This window comes from Lepisosteus oculatus, chromosome 14, assembly GCF_040954835.1.
Source record: "Lepisosteus oculatus isolate fLepOcu1 chromosome 14, fLepOcu1.hap2, whole genome shotgun sequence".
Classification (NCBI taxonomy): Eukaryota; Metazoa; Chordata; class Actinopteri; order Semionotiformes; family Lepisosteidae; genus Lepisosteus; species Lepisosteus oculatus.
In genome coordinates this window covers 21,000,947-21,018,246 of record NC_090709.1, presented here as the reverse complement: position 1 = coordinate 21,018,246, position 17,300 = coordinate 21,000,947, and the positions used below count along the sequence as shown (strand labels likewise).

General features: G+C 41.6%; 3 non-coding genes across 3 annotated transcripts; all 3 read left to right on the top strand.

The window, feature by feature from the left end:
- Positions 1–11,638: 11,638 nt before the first annotated feature.
- trnal-uaa (transfer RNA leucine (anticodon UAA)) lies at positions 11,639–11,721 on the top strand. The gene has a single exon. It is a non-coding gene; the product is annotated as a tRNA-Leu (tRNA).
- Positions 11,722–14,168: 2,447 nt separating this feature from the next.
- Positions 14,169–14,240, top strand: trnac-aca (transfer RNA cysteine (anticodon ACA)). Its single transcript has one exon. It is a non-coding gene; the product is annotated as a tRNA-Cys (tRNA).
- A 1,500-nt stretch (positions 14,241–15,740) lies between these two features.
- On the top strand, positions 15,741–15,814 carry trnat-agu (transfer RNA threonine (anticodon AGU)). Its single transcript has one exon. It is a non-coding gene; the product is annotated as a tRNA-Thr (tRNA).
- The last annotated feature ends 1,486 nt before the right edge of the window (positions 15,815–17,300 follow it).

The following is a 17,300-nucleotide window of genomic DNA, read 5'->3' as shown; positions in this document are numbered from 1 at the left end:
CGCTCATTCCCCTGTTCACACGTGCAGTGCGGCTTGTTTGTCTGTTTATTTGTCAGCTTTGGCGAGACACGGGTGCTTGTGTATTAGCGTGAGCGTTTTTTATTCTGATCATGAACAGTTTAACAAGTCCGCAAAGGATCGAGGAAAGGTTTATCGCCAGCTGAAAAGAGACACAGCGCTTCGGCTGTGGAGACTTGTTCGGCTGGCGTTCGGAGAGTCGCGTTTTTCAGAATTGTATTGAGATCTTTTTCCACAGAGCTCAGATGTCAATGCACAGCAGCAGCTCTCCACAGCGATCCTCTATAGCGCCCTTTCTCCCGCAGCTCTGTCCTCATTGGAAGGAAGCAAGAGTGAAAGGCTGAAGTGAAATACAGATGCAGCCATTCAAAATGAGCGTTAAAAACCCGCGGTACAGTAACCAACCCGCAGGGCACCGTAGGGCACCGCGGTAAGTGATTGGCTGGCCAAAATGACCGACAGGGGCACTCGTGGTGCATTGGTTGGTTGTGAAAAGATTTAATAATTTAATGTCTTTACTGTGCACGTTTCAATCCGCTTAGTTTTGAGTATTTATATGGAATTTTACCACTAAAGGGAAATTTTAGTAGCTGAGCATAAAAAGAAGAGGAGCATAACGCATCTGAAGGTCATAAACAATATTAATTTAGGAACATAAACATTACTGTATGTACATAAACTGTACTGTGTATGGCTGGTCTTGATAGTTTAAAGAAAAAATACACACCAGTCTTCCATTTCTCCCTAAACATTTTAAGCATGAAAGTTTTATGAAACAGTACCCAAATATGTGATTGCTGTATAGAATGAATTTTAATTTTTAAAAATTATTTAACACGAAAATTAAGCTGTTTACATCTTCCGCCTGAGAACAGTCACCCGTTGCTACCCAACGCAGAAACACAGCCACTAACTAGCAAAGAGAGGACATTAGCTAGCCAATATGATAAAGAAATAAATGATTATTTTGATTATTTCCTATGCACATTTATTTGAACATTTCCATCGATTGTACAAGCACTTGGAAACTGTCCAATCCCTAGTTCATCAAGCATGTCTGTGTCTTCTAGGATATAATGCCAGCGAACTCTTGTTTTTATGTCCACTATAACTACGCTGGGCAAATGTTCCGAGGTCAAATTCTTCCAGCACGGGGGTACCACCTTTAAAGCGGAGACGACGGCACCGAAATTTTTTGGCGCGCCTTCTCTTTAAAGCCCTGGCCAAATATGAAGACAAATGGAATTAAAAACTACACATCCCAGTTACCATGGTGGTGCTTGTGATCATTGCGTTTAACCAACGAAACAGGGTGAAAAATCAGTCACATGACTTTGGGGCAGAGTTTCGAAAGCTTAACCTATCAGCAACAAAGCGAAATTTACACGATAGGCTACCTCAAACTGTCAGTTACACGACTGTGTATGTCGCTTAAGCCACTCCTATTTGGCATTTATTTATGGAGGCGAGAAGACGCCCCCCCCCCCCTCTCTCTGGGTGTCTGATTTGCCGCCATCTTTAACTGTTCGGTGTCCGAATCGGAGTAGCTACGCGTACGAAATAAAGTTAATCTAAACTACAAAACATATATTTTTGTGGTAGGAGGGCGCAAAACATCAGTATTTTCTGCTATTAATTACTGTACGATTTATAGTTGAAATCTGAGCCTAGATATAAAGTTAGATATAAAGTTAAAATCTCGACAAAGCAATGTAGGAAATACAGAGAAAATAAATCCTTTCTGACATCTAAAATCAGTTTCGATCAAGGTCTCTAAAACAAACAAGAAAAAGAGGATTTTCGGAGGGCAATTACGCTGTGTTTATATAGAATAACTGATTTTTGAGCAATCTAATTTCTTGTTCGTTTAAAACAGTGAAATGTCAGCTGCAAAAGATCGCACCAGAAACAGCACTCTCTCTGCCTGTCATAGACATTCAGGAAAGGCTGGATGAAGTCATGTCAAGTACAATAATTCGGTGATCAATAATAACAGTTGTAGGACAGTATATAAGGAGGATAAGGATTTTGAAGTTGACTCGAAATCTGATAGGTAACCAGTGCAAGGACTTGAAAACAGGTATAATGCATCCCTGATAGGATTCTTGCTGTCATATTCTGAACATATTGAAGATTGCTCAGTGTGGATTTAATTTCCCCAGTGAACAGGATGTGCATTTATTAATTCTAGAAAAAAAGCCTTTCTTGATTTCTTTAGTTCTTAGTTTCTCTAGTTCCCTTTAAAATAAACTATTATTCCACAATGCAGAGTATTACATGGCCAGTATTTACACATGATATTTGTGATTTAAAGAAATTAACACAAGCAGCTTTTGGAGATTTGTGTTGGCTGAGTTATTGCAGGATAAAAGACTAGAGATGTTGGCAAGAAGAAGATAATTTGGAGAAAGCTGAGGAATACACTTATAACAAGAACACTTCCTAATTGGGTTAGGCATACTTTTGATGAAGATGATGAAGTTAACAGACTATATGTTTACATAGATACTGAAATAAGGATTGTATTTTAGATTATGTGTAGTTGCTGGCATTGAACTGTGTGTTGGATGTACATGAATTGAAGGAATGGGCAAACATAGCTGATGCGGATCCACAGAGCCAGCATATTAAGATGTTAATAATTAGAGGCAATTTGTTTAAATAACTAGGTATGGATACTGATGTGCAAGAGAGGTGGAAAGGCTGTTTCCTTAAGACAGCACTATAAGATATTTTATTCTCAGTGAGATGCTGCCATTTCATAGTGGGTTTCTAACACTGTGTATAGTTCCATCCACACAGTGCCTCTACTTCCATCCATTTCTAATCTCTTTATCCAGTACAGAGGATTTGGAGCCTATCCCAGTAAGCAAAGGACACAAGGCAGAATACACCCTGGACATAGCGCCAGTCCATCACAGGACAGACAGACACAAACACACACACACCAGGGCCAGTTTTCCCATAAACCAATTAACTTACCAGTATTTTTTGGAGTGCGAGAGGGAGTCATATCACACATATGGAGAAAAACCATGTAACCCAGAGAGAACATGTAAACCCCACACACACAGGATGGCAGGAATTGAACCTAGGACCCCAGTACTGCAAGATAGCAATGCTAACTACTTCGCCACCATTATAAATGGATGGATATCTTAGTTATCTTTCTAGTTCACAGGTTTGCATGCATAATTTAATTTTGAAAGCCACTGAGACATCAGGTACTACTGTTGTATTTATGAAAAAGAAACAAAACAAAAAACATACTAACAACTGTGCCATCCTACTTCTTAGTTAATACATTTTATTATTCATAAACAGTTAACATTGTTAGCAAAATATTTTGAATTATATTTAACCCTATTTTTTCTTTAGTTTTGTATTTAACTTATTATATGATAGTCAGACTTAATGTATATTTGAACAATGAAAATATATTTTTACAAGATGTGGGGGAAAGTGCAACAGCTTATTACAGTGCTAAATTTAATATTATTGATTGCTAATAGTTTATGCTAACACCTAACTTTCTTAATTAGATGTATTTAAAACAGTGAACTAAGTGTAACATACTATTCAGAAATACAATCAAAAATAGTTTTGTGGTGTTTGTATGGATGAAACGTTTCTAAAATGTATAACGTAACAAAATTAAAGACGATTAAAATCTGTAATCTTTCCACTTGTAATGTCATTAGACAGAACAACACGTTTCTGGTTTGTTTTAATTAGCTAGTATTAGTTAGTAGTTAGTAGTTTTAATTTAATTAGTATTGCAATTCGCACTGATTCCCTTGCGAAGATATGGACTTAAGAATATTCGTGCCTGGTCAAAAAATGGCATTAAGCACTTAAAATTAATATGGTTAATAATAGTAAACTGTAACATGCTGTAACAAGATCGGTTAAATTGCGAAGAAAATGCATTCAGAGAAAATGTTTCAGGTGTGAAGAATATAGATCTCCAATGCAATTTCAACCAAACCTGTTCCCACACAACCTGCCCCCACTACCATTAGAATATACACAAAGCACTGAAATCTTTCGAGCTAATGATCAGGTGACCCGAGAGAGAGCGAGAGAAACACCAAGGGGTGCGGAACCAGGGAACTATTTACATGGAAAACGGGCGATCTCCCCAGACTGTCCGCCCGTTTCACTGTTACCTGGATACCTCTTTATTTAGAACTCACTAACACTGATTTTTAGTTTAGAAGGATTCAAGTAGGGTTTTAGATGAAAGGCAGCGACCTAAATCAAGCCCAAATCATAATTGAACCCATTCAGAGCCTACATTATATTTTAGCGTTTCATTCTGAGCAGAAGACCCTCACACCTGAAGAAGGCTTGCGTTTTCTCTCTTCTCTTTTAAGCATGTGTACAATGTGTAATACAATTACAATGTGTAATTACAATGCTGTAATACAATTTGAATCGTATGAGGGTGGGGGGGGAGGGGGAGGTGTCTTTCGCTGGAAATCTCGCCTGCTTCTACTTTACGAGTACAACCCCCTCTCTGCCGGAGTGCTGGCTGTGACGAATTAAACCGGTTTCACAGGTTTCAATCACAGACCATGTGACATGGGAGTCAGGAAACTAACACACAGCGCCACCGGATTTGATAACGCTATAAAAACGCTATAAAATAATGTGACTAGGCACAGAACAGGTTTACAGCACAGTACAATAATAAATGCTGACCATGACTTTAGAAGCATAAATTGCCTTACACTCAATTTAAACACAAGCTGTCTTTAGCCCTCTAAGCTGTTTCATACAGAAATGTAGAGATCCAGGCTCAGAACACACAGCTTCATTAGCGAATACATATGCAGGACAACTAGAGAAGACGTTTTACAGAGGATGGATTTTTAGAAACATCCCATCAGTGACATCACTGAAGTCAACTCCTAGGTACTGTAACTCGTGTGGATAGTTTCACAAGAATCAGACAAAGGTTTAAGCATCGCTTGTTCTAGATAAAACTGCAAAAAAAAAACAACAACCCATAATGTACTTCTTTGCGGCTCTGTTTGCCAAAATCATATATTCACAACGTGAAATTTAGAAAATAATATTACGTAACCAAAATCCGCAATATGGAAACAGAACCTGTGTAATTGTTGATAGATGATGTACTCGTAACATTTTTACAAGACGAACTACAACATTTAAAAAATGACTTGTATGTACTTGATATCTCTAATCAATCCACGGCGACATTGTTAAAGCAGAGTCCCAGTAAAACGAAACTAATACGCCCTGCGCATACCGTTTCGCGCTTCTTATTAGTTGCTCAAAAGTAATTTGACTGTATGAAATGCATAATCTAAACCTAGAAACATATACGTGAGCAGTATTTACGTACTGTAGTATCGGTGTTAAGACATACCTCTCAAATACTGTAAATCAAGTTAAAAATATCTCAAGACCGATTCTGGTCATAATGAAACCATGTTTCGTGTATGTTTTCTTTAAAGTACCGAGACCAGCCATATACTGTATGTTTATGTTCCAAAATTAATATCGTTTATGGCCTTCACACGCGTTGCAGTATGCTCCTATTCTTTTTATGCTCAGCTACTAAGATTTCCCTTCAGTGGTAAAATTAGATATGAATATTCAATACTTAAACGGGCACAGTTAAGACATTAAATATACATATACATACTGTATACAGTACAGTTTTCATACAGTAATATGTTTATGTTCCTAAATCAATCTCTTTTATGAGCATGTGAAAGGCATGGTGAATCGATTCTCAAAAATTACTGTACTTTGCATGATTGGAAACAAATGCGTGATTGTGAAATGCTGTGGTGTTACTTTTACAAAGACGGTCAATGAAAAAAAGAATGTTGACCAGGGCAATACTTTGAGTTTACACTTACAGCTTGTCCAAGGTCATTCATTATTAATACTATTAGTAATATCTTCGTTAAAGACTTTGATGGCCACAGCTCAAACATGAGAGGTTGAGCTTTATTAGCTCCACCTTGCCGAAATTCCGGATACTATTATTTTGCTTGTCATATTATAGGAGAATTTACGGTAACTAGCGGTATTTACCGGTAACTCGCAGTATTTACCGGTAGCTTGCGGTAGACTGCGTACAGCGTACCGGAAAATAATGCGGTATCGCCCACGCATTTTGAATGGCTGCATCTGTATATCCCCCAGCTCTGAGCCCATTGGGCCTGCTGGTGTGACCAGAGCTGCAGCGTCGCCATGCTGGTGGGGGTCAGTTCGGCTTTTCTGTTGGAATGAACAGGGGGGTTACATGATGGTGCTGTCTGTGGTCTGGCTGTCCTGCTGGTCTGGATGAGGGGTGCGTAGTGTGGTGCAGGTTCTTGTCCCATCCTGCTCTTGGTCCAGGTTGGAGGGTTGCACCGATTCTGAGTCTTGTTAGCTGGTATGGATGGGTTTGGGGGTGTTGATACCAGAGTGGTCCGGGGGGGGTGCAGGTGTCTCGGAGGCATTCTTGTTTTTCTGTGAGTTCAGGTTGATTCTGTTGGTTTTGCCACGAATCTCCCTCACGCAGTCAAGCGCTCCCGCATTCCTCCGAGCTCTCCCCGTACCAAACGTGCACGTGTCAATCAGTCCTCTGCTTAAACCCTCATCTGCCCCCCGGTCATTGCTCACGATTGAGATTCTCTCCCGGAGCTTACGTACTAACTACACCTTTGCCTTACTACGACTTCTCCCCTGGACCTCGACCCCGCTTTCCGACTACCGCTTTAGCCACTCGATTTTGTACCTTCGCCTGTTTTACGCTTTCTCGGATCCTGACCCCAGCCTGTCTCTTCGTTTACGCCTCTGCCTTCTGAATCCACACCGACGCAGCTTCTACGCCTTCCCGGACTCCGACCCCTGCCAGTCCCTCAACTACACTTTCGCCTGTCGATTCTGTGCCTACGCCTGTGCTACGTGTGGAAGACCGAGTCAAAAGGTCAGGACAGTGACTATGCGTGGGAAAGGTTTTCTGTTCGCACCTAAGACCACTGTCTTAGGTGCAAACTAAAGCCTGTGATTCCTCACACCCATTCAACCAGAGAAAATTGAAACAGATTGTAGGATGCCAAATGGCACCCCCCTGTCCTGTTTGTTTGACTTCTGACACTGCCCCTTTCCCTGTATGTTCCTTTGATATGTTAAAGTATTGCCTACTTTTAATGTATAAATTAAAGCATATCTCTGTGATATGCTCCCCTTCAGCTGGTTGTATTAAAGATCTCTGTTGACAATCTCCCAACCTGAGTGAAGACTGAGTTTTATTCGACATACGCCTTCCCGGACTCGGACCCCTGCCTGTTTACTCCGACTACGCCTGCGTCTCGCGCCAACCCTACCAAGGGCACCGCATTGGATCCCTATCCTCAGCAGTCAGCCCCTGCGTGACAGGTTCTGAGTGTCTTGGTTACATCCGTTTGTGTGTATAGATGAAAAAGCTATTGAAGAGCACCCCGACAACCCCCACCCATCTCGATGGAAGTTGCCATGTTCAAAAAATCCTAAAAAGATAATTAAAGTTTCACACAACAAAGCATGACTGTGAAAGGTCAGGAGGCCTGCCTAATGGTGGTGCTGGCCCCACTAGCACCTCTTCCAGCAGCAACCTTAGTTTTTCCCAGGAGGTCTCCCATCCAGGTACTGACCAGGCTCACACCTGCTTCAGTACTGAAGGCTGCTGATTATGGCCAGCAGCCATATCACCCTGCAACTCACAACTGGCAACCCACTGAAGCTAAGCAAGTGTGAGCCTGGTCAGTACCTGGATGGTAGACCTCCTGGGAAAAACTAAGGTTCCTGCGGGAAGAGGTGCTAGTGGGGCCAGCAGGGGGCGCTCACCCTGCGGTCCATGTGGGTCCTAATGCCCCAGTATAGTGACGGGGACACTATACTGTAAACAGGCGCCTTCCTTCGAATGAGATGTAAAACTGAGGTCCTGACTCTCTGTGGTCATTAAAAATCCCATGGCGTTTCTTGAAAAGAGTAGGGGTGTAACCCTGGCGTCCTGGCCAAATTACCCCATTGGCCCTTACCAATCATGGCCTCCTAATAATCCCCCTCTTTGAATTGGCTACATTTCTCTTCCCTCCTCCTCACTGATAGTGGTGAGTGTTCTGGCGCACTATGGCTGCCGTCGCATCATCAAGGTGGATGCTGCACATTGGTGGTGGAGGGGAGTCCCCATTACCTGTAAAGCGCTTTGAGTGGAGTGTCCAGAAAAGCGCTATATAAGTGTAAGCAATTATTATTATTATTATTATTATTATTAATGAGCACAACACTTGATTACAGTAAAAAAATCATTAAAAAATAAAGAAATGTTCCACAACTCAAAGCAAGGTTGTATAAGGTTAGGGGAGCTGTCTGATGTGTAAAACACCTGGTTGCAGCACTGTGGCTGTTGTGCTTGAAGAGCAATTGACTCGTGAATAGCACCCTCCTATCACCATGTACCACCTGTCTAATGGTGCCATATTGAAAACATCATAAAAAAATGAATAAAGGGGCCGCTGCCACAGCAAGGTTGAATAAGGTTAGGGGGCCTGTCTGGTGTGTAAAACACCTGGTTGCAGCACTGTGGCTGTTGTGCTTGAAGAGCAATTGACTCGTGAATAGCACCCTCCTATCACCATGTACCACCTGTCTAATGGTGCCATATTGAAAACATCATAAAAAAATGAATAAAGGGGCCGCTGCCACAGCAAGGTTGAATAAGGTTAGGGGGCCTGTCTGGTGTGTAAAACACCTGTTTGCAGCACTGTGGCTGTTGTGCTTGAAGAGCTATTGACTCGTGAATACCACCCCCCTATCCCCATGTACTGGCTGTCTAATGGTGTCATATTGAAAAAATCATTACAAAATAAATAAAGGGGCCGCAGCCACAGCAAGATTGTATAAGGTTAGGGGGCCTGTCTGGTGTGTAAAACATATGGTTTCAGCAGTGTGGCTGTTGTATTTGAATTGCTATTGAGCCATGAAGAAGACCCACCTATCCCAATGTATTACCTGTAGTGTTACCTTCAGAAAATCATAAAAAAATAAAGAAAGGGGTCACAGCCACAGCAAGGTTGTATGAGGTTAGGGGGCCTGTCTGGTGTGTAAAACATATGGTTTCAGCAGCTGTTGTATTTGAATTGCTATTGTAGCGGCAATGCTTGTTAATAAGACAGAATTAAGCGTTGGTATGCTGTCCTAAAGGAGGCCCCATCTCACCCTCCATCTCTGTGGTGCAGCCACAGAGAAAGTATTTATGCAGGCTGATTTAAGATGTTTTCTTTTGATAAGGAACAAGCTCCCAGACAGGGATGCACTTAGCTAAGCCTGGCTATCATGATCAATGGTCATCCATTGGCGCCTATCAGTCTAGGGAGTGCCGAATGGACATCTGGACTGCATTCCTAAGTGTCAAGAGTAAGTGAATTATATCTCATCTTGACCAACCAATCAGGGACTGGCAGGGCGTGGTAATACCATGTGGGTCTCCAATGCCCGCCAAACTCTCAACCAATCAGCACACATCTGGGTCTTGGTCAAAAAGGGAGCGCAAGCTCAGATCGGGGCTCTCCTTGGCCATTTTCGCGCATCCTCAGAGACAATCACGTGACAACTGCTGTTGTCTGCAAAAGGACTTGGACTTTGTTCAAAGCGCGAGGTCGAGGATCCCGTACGTACTCAAAATTCTACCAACGTGAATGCTCCGCTTGATCAACGGCAGCCTACAGTTGGACCCTCGTCGACAACCTGAATAGCTTATTCAGAAGCAGCGCTGGACCGGGAACGAACCAGCTTCTTCCCGGGCAAAAGAGTGACTTGTGAGGACTCGCGGTCACACTCTGTGCATAGAGACTTTCTACTAGCCAGCCGGACTCCTGGTAGATCCCCTCGGAGCAACGACTGCCCTGCGCGCCGCAGTCAGATTCCTCCGCCCGTCCTACTCCGAGCTGCACCTTGACTGGTTGGCCAGTAGCCAGAGGACGCCGACACAACGCCCATTGGACAACCGCTGCAACAGAGGCTGCAACAGAGCCTGTCAGCTGGTTTGGTGTTCGTGCCAAAGTGGATAAGTAAACCCCATGTTCTACATTGCGTCTCGAGAATTCAATTGTACCTCAACACAGGTTGTTATCAATTTAATTCATGAGTAATGTATTTACTTCCGAGTTTAGAGTAACAGTGGGTAATAACACTGGTTAGCGATTTGGTAACCGAACGATATATATTGACATATATTCTCTGTTGTGTATCTCTTTGTGTTTGCATCTCTTCGAGATTATATACCTTGTATATTGGATAACCCTCACAGTAAGGTCTGCCGCTCGTATCCAGGCAGACTAGTATATGTTTGGTGCACAATTTATATGAATAAATGTATCTCGTGTATTGAACCCGTGTGTGTGCGTTGTTAGTTGTTCTGACGATTGATTTTCTAAAAGCTACAACGAACAACCTCGTGATTACTGTTACAATTAATAATTGTCTCAGTAAATCCATCAAACCACTACACTATTGAGCCATGAAGAAGACCCACCTGTCCCAGTGTATTACCTGTAGTGTTACTTTCAGAAAATCATAAAAAAATAAAGAAAGAGGCCACAGCCACAGCAAGGTTGTATGAGGTTAGGGGCCCTGTCTGGTGTGTAAAACATATGGTTTCAGCAGTGTGGCTGTATTTGAATTACTATTGAGCCATGAAAAAGACCCACCTATCCCAGTGTATACCTGTAGTGTTATCTTCAGAAAATCATAAAAAATAAAGGTTCCACAACCCAAAACAAAGCTGGGAAAAGTCAGAAGACCTGCTTAGTGTGCAAAACACTTACTTGCAGCATTGTGGGTGCTGTGATTTAAATGCTATTGGTTTGTGAACAGAATACCCCTATCCCAGTGCATTGTGCCATATTAAATAAAAGCAAGAGAAAAAGAGATTCAGAACGCAAAGCTGTGTCAGTGTTCTGTGTAAAAAATCAGTTTGAACATCATGGGAGCTGTTTTTAATAAGCTGCTGAGTAAAGAATATTTTAATCTTCCTGCTGTCAGTAGTATTGTCAGTATAGTTGACCCTTACCTGAATGAAAACAGGGCGTAAAGGAAGGGTTTCAGAAATCAAACAAAGCTTTATTTCTGTGCTTACAGTCTGGGTAATTGGAGACTGCGCTGTTCTGCTTCCTATGGTCATATACAGGTTATTCGCACGAAGCCGTATTGAACAGTATTTCTCGCGTTGTGAACGTCTGTACACAGCGGTCCTCCGGGTTCCAGTAAGTGCGTAATTACGCATCGATGAAAAACCGGAGGTTTAAAAAAAGATAATTAGCCCACTGATAGTTTGATGTAGAGGCTGTGGAAATATCCACAAGTCTTGGTCTTTAAAATGCATTTGGTTTGACGGCGTTCTGTGCTTCCATTGGGAAGATATGGACAAAAGAATATTCGTGCTCGGTCAAAAAAATGTCATAAAAACGAAAAAGTAAAGGCTGAGAAAGCATTCACAATGTATTTTATACACAAAGGAAGTATTCTCGCAACTCTAAGAGGTTTCGTGGTTTAATTTTTTTTAATTGTTGAATCATATTTAAATGTTAAACAACTGAAGAGCATCTTGCTGTAGACCAGGATGGCCGAGTGGTTAAGGTGTTGGACTTAAGATCCAATGGACAAATGTCCAGGTGGGTTCAATCCCCACTCCTGGTAGTGTTGTAATAAGCTTTAAGTGACAGAATACTTTGATGATTTACACTCTATTTAAATATGAATTTACTAAATTTCATTTCAGTTCTCTTCACTCCCACTCCCTGGCATAACTGAGCTCTCACTATCGCATACTGAAGGCTTTACATGCATTAGCTGTGATACAGCTCCCAATAAAGACAGAATCAAACAGTTTGTTCTATTTCTCATGGTGAGCCTCTTCTTGATCCAAATGAAATGGATCATTTAATATGATGCCTCGAGAAAAAAAAAGGAGTGAATTTCCGCCTATAATGATTGATGCCCCATCAAACATTTTGTAACATCCCCGGAAGATTATACAGTAGAATCCTGGTTTGTGGCTTAAGTTCAAGGTAAACAAGACTAAGGAAACGAGTTGGAAACTTGATGTCGAACTGGAATTTAAGTACTCAGAATATTTCACTACATTGGGCAATATGTGCCAGAGAGGAGCACTTTAAATCCCTTCGATAGCTCAGTTGGTAGCGCGGCTGACTGTATTAGAAACAGTTAGGAATCCTTAAGTCGCTGTTTCGACTCCAGCTCGAAGGAAGGTGCTTTTGTGAACTTTAATCAAATAGTTAAAATAGCGAATCTTTTTCACTCAGACGTTGATCAAAAGCTCAATAAACGATGAAGCAGAGGCTCTTGTTCCGAATTTAGCTAACATCTGGTTGTCTTGTTTTGGCCAAGATCTGATCTTTGAATTAAGGGACTACGCTGTCTGATTTGTAATTCAAAAGTAGATACAAATGTCACTGTTTTCAAAGGATAGGTACTTAATTGGCTTTATGATTTGGTATTGATTTTGTATCATTATATTATTACGTTTGTGCTTTCTGTGTTTTTTATCGTATTGTGAACTTATTTTTTAAACAAATGCTAACAAAGGCAAACACAGCACAAATCTGTTTATACCAGCGGTGAATTGTACATTTTTATTAAGTACAATCTACTAGTATTTTTAGAAAAAAATGGCATACTGTGCACAATATGTTGCAGAAACACAACCTGATATTTTCATAATTATTATTTTAATCATTTGACAAGTATGAGGTCCCGGATCCAAATCTTCAGTTCTGATTTTTTTAAAGTGATATCTTCTCTTCCTCTCGTGGAAATCACAAGATGTGAGCAAATGTTTTTTGTTCTTTTTTTTTCACGTTGCTATCCAAAGAGCCTCAGACGCACAGTCTGACAGTAACCAAAACAGAATGGATTCTGCTGGGAGCCGGACTGAGCTCATTCTCACTCCCTGTGCTGAAAACAGCATTATCTCTTCCCCAAACATCGTCTACAGCTGCTAGATATTGCTCTGCGTCCTACTGCTCCAGCAATTCCTTTGACCAAAGACAGATCACTTGTGCGCTTTTAAACTTCTTGCCACTACAGGCTCTTTGATGACTCATGCTGACTGTCCTGTGAATCCAAAAGAAAATGTTAAAGCTGATACATTTTCGATTGTAATTTGCATCTAACTACAACGTCCCTGGAAAAGAGATTTTATTCGTTGCGTGCAATCGCTATCTTTTACTTTACGTATGGTAGTGGAAATAGTTTTAAAAATGCTTTCTAAAGAAGATTGTATTGGCAGGACCTGCCTTTAACGCTCAGTAGCGATTACGCTGTTGATATAGATGGAGAAGAAATGTAAGATGAATTGATGATCTAAGCTAAAATATCCCTAATACGCCTCCTGTAACAGTGTTTGTATTCATAGCAAGTAATATTTTTTTTCAAACCCGAACGTTGCTTTTGCATTAAGTGTTATGTAACCATTAGCGGTTTTGGTAGCTTCTGAAGAGCGCACTTTTCCAAACTGATGCCTATAAGAACATTATTCAAGATGCACCATGGCCCAGAACGTGCATCGGGACAAGGATTAGCATCAATTGAAAGTACTCCCAAATAAAAGACTTGACGGAAAAATTGAAAGAGTAGGCAAGTATTAAAAAAACACCATAACTTCAGGGCTTCCAATCTCTTTCCAGGTTCAGGCTTTGTAAAATGACATGATTAATGGAGTCATGCCGCGGTTGTGAGTTCAAGCCTCACCTGGAGCAGCCCAGTTTTCTGTCTTGACAGGTAAACAGTGTTTTGTGTTATTTGCTAAATGGAGAGAGGATTCTGTGTTAATTGTGCTCCTCCTGGGAGAGGTCAAGATGAGAAGTTCACGAGGCTGGTGGTAAATATCCTGTCCAGGAATATCGAGGCTGTAGGGGGTCAGATCTATAGATGTAGTAAACACATCAGTGGAGACGGTGTGTCTGCTCTCTGTGAGAGAGCCGGGCGGAAAGAATAATCTGTGGTCGGGGAAGAAGAGACCCTCGTTGGAAGAGCGGCGCTCCACACAGGAGAGAATGAAAAAAAATATTTTTCAGGGACGCTGATTGTTCTCTTTGGTGGAATTAAAAGCGCGTGAGGCGAGCGACCTCGTGGCGCAACAGTAGCGCGTCTGACTACAGATCAGAAAGTTGCATGTTCAAATCATGTCGAGGTCAGCTGATGAGTTTGCAAGTGCTGCTGGTGCCGAACACGGAAATTATGAATTGAACGAAATAACAGCACAGTGCAGAACACCCAGTCAGGAGCTTATTCAGCAAATGAACATGACAAGAGAAAAGGCACACTGCACATCCGTGAAACATCACGTCTGGCTTTAGAGACAGTGACATCAGAGAATGGAAGTTTCAGACTGCTTTTCTTGTTACAGGTTCAAGCAAACCTGAAAGTTAGGGAGTGTTTGGTCACTTTTGTATGAAAAAGTGTCTGAAGCCTGTAATTATAATTCGTCCTTTTTTAATTGTGGTTGAAATCCACTCCCATGTACCAAGTCCTACAGTATATTCATGTTTGCTTAAATGACTAACGCTATTGGACATTAGCTGGTGTTTTTTGTAACGATTTGCTATTCCATGCAGGAAAGAAAGGAAACCAGACCCAACGTTTGCTTTCAGGTGCGGTCTATTTACATAACGGACATCTATTTCTGAGGAGCCTGATTTAAATCACACAACCCCGGTAGAAGTCGAATCGACAATCTAATAAACCGAAATCAGACGCGTTATCCATTAAACCACTAGTCCGTCACGTAAATGAATTGCACCATGGTGAGTTCAGCGCCACTACTAATAATACCCCACCCCATCTTAAATTTCTATGTGAGAAACGTGTTTTCCAAATTTTTATCAGTTTTTAAAAATCATCACTTTTAAGCAGACAAAGCCTTTATGTGTCGCTCTGAATTTCTAATTGATTTATAATTAAAAGAAAATAGCGTTTTGTTCCACAACGGCGTGAAATGATCACGTCTTTCACTCTACTTCTCTCTTGTAGTAAAGCAGACCTTGCTAGGTGAGCATTTGCTCCGGTAAATTAGGTCACTTTTCATGTTAACTCACTTCTTCTAAACACAACATTTCCTGGTGCACGTTTTCTCCATGAAAAAAGACATTTTCCCTTACGTGATTACTCGTTTTTTTTTTTCATCAAAGAGTACAGAAAGAAGAAAGAAAGAAAGGAAAAGTGTCGTAAATGAACTCTGTCGCCCGTGGGAGATGTCAAGCGCATTGGACGTGAAAAGTGCCCGATAAAAGCCATTTCTGTACGTTTCTCTTAGTGTCGGGGCCCCTATTGAATGTAAAGGAGGCAACATGCTCAGCCAGCCGACTCAGCGCTTACTGAACACAGGTGTCTCAGAGCGGTGTGTCCAACCAGCAGTAAAAGAAGAGAATTCTGCCGGCGCCGTGGCTTAGTTGGTTAAAGCACCTGTCTAGTTAACGGGAAATCCTGGCTCCAAATCCCAGCAGTCCATCGCCTGTGTTGCACTAGACACCCTGTAGATAATCAAAAGCATATTGAGCTCCTTGGTAATGAAATTGGCAGATAAAAGCCATTTCACATCCTTTCTCAACTTGCTCAGTGAGCAGGCTCACCGCACACCGAACGAAGATATAACAGAGCAGTGTGTCCAACTGGCTGAAAAAGGGCAGTGCTTTGCTGGCGCTGTGGCTTAGTTGGTTAAAATGCCTGTCTAGTAAACAGGAGATTCTGGGTTCAAATCCCAGCAGTGCCTTACTTCCTGTCTTTGCCCACCATTTATTGTTACAGACAATATGCTTCTGCATTATGTTTAAATGAAGTTTTCATTTCGCTTTTTGCACAACTTGTTTTTCAAGAAATCCACACATTGCGAAAGATAAAATGCTCATCTTTCTTATCAGTGCAAAAGAATTACTGCCAGCTGGCAAGAAAATGACAACGATTTTTTTTTTACTTTAGCCAAAAATCTGTGAATGTAGAAAAAATACAAAAAATGTCAGTTTCTATGGCACACTCAGTCAGGGTGTCCTTCAGTTAAACACAACGTTGGTAGATCAAACGCACCCAGAGACACACTTCGAATTAATCCGATCTAAACATTATCTTCTCTAAATGTGATGGGGTTTCTTTGGAAAGTTTCTTGCCACATCCTTAGCCATCTTGATGTTTGCAGAGATTTTCAACTTTTGACACCAGTCAAACTACAAGTAAATAGTGGAGTACCTAAGTCAATATCACCGGGAATGTGAATATAAATGTAAACATCAATATTTCTGCTGTCTCCTGAGAAACACAAGTATAGAGTCAAAACACAATAAATAATGCTAAACAGTTATTCAGTTAACACCCAGATGTGACAAAACACATTTAATACTTACATCCCCTTTAAATATGTATTTCCTTAATATCAGTTCTCTTCCCTCCCCAGGATACCTGCAAATTCACTACAGCATATTAAAAGCTGTGTGTAAGTCTTACATGTGTTCTGAGGAGTATAAAGCGACACCTTTCGTCAAACGTTTGACAGGTACCACGCCCCCTTTTCCAGCCAATGGGAGTCAGTGGTGGTTGGCTGTCCCGCCCCCTTGCCAGCCAATGGCGTGTTGTTATTTGTGCATGTCCCGCCCCCTCAGGAGCCAATGGTGTGTTGTTAAGGGTCGGAACTCCCGCCTTCCCCCCCGGCCAGTCGGTCCGGAGCCGCGGCAGGGTTGTAAGCACACACACACTGACTGCGTAAAGTCTCACGGAAAGAACTCGCAGGACAAACACCATGTGAAATGTGAACCGCTTTATTTCAACAGTAGGTGTTTCAAACACTGAAACAACGCAGCACACATGCGTTACCGGCTCCTGTTTGCATTCAACAATTAAATGTTGGTGCGGAAAATTAGTTCGGTACACGTAACCACCACCCCAACATTGCTGAGAAACATTGAGGCATCTGAAAAAGCATTCATAACCCCCTTCCGCTCCCCATGTCTAAAGCCATGCGAACCACACTGGGCGATCTGATCTAGCAGAGCAAAAACATTTGCCTGCGTAATCAGCGGGATGGTGTTACCACAGGTTCTGTGCAAAACACACTGTATTTTGGAATACACACTATAGGCTTCCCCTACACCCCAGGCTTCCATTTCTGATCTGAAAACATCAGATCTGCAATAAGATGCAATAAACTACTGCTTTCACAATCTGGGGCATAACAGCGGGCTCATTAGGGACATCGTTAGCTAAACCTG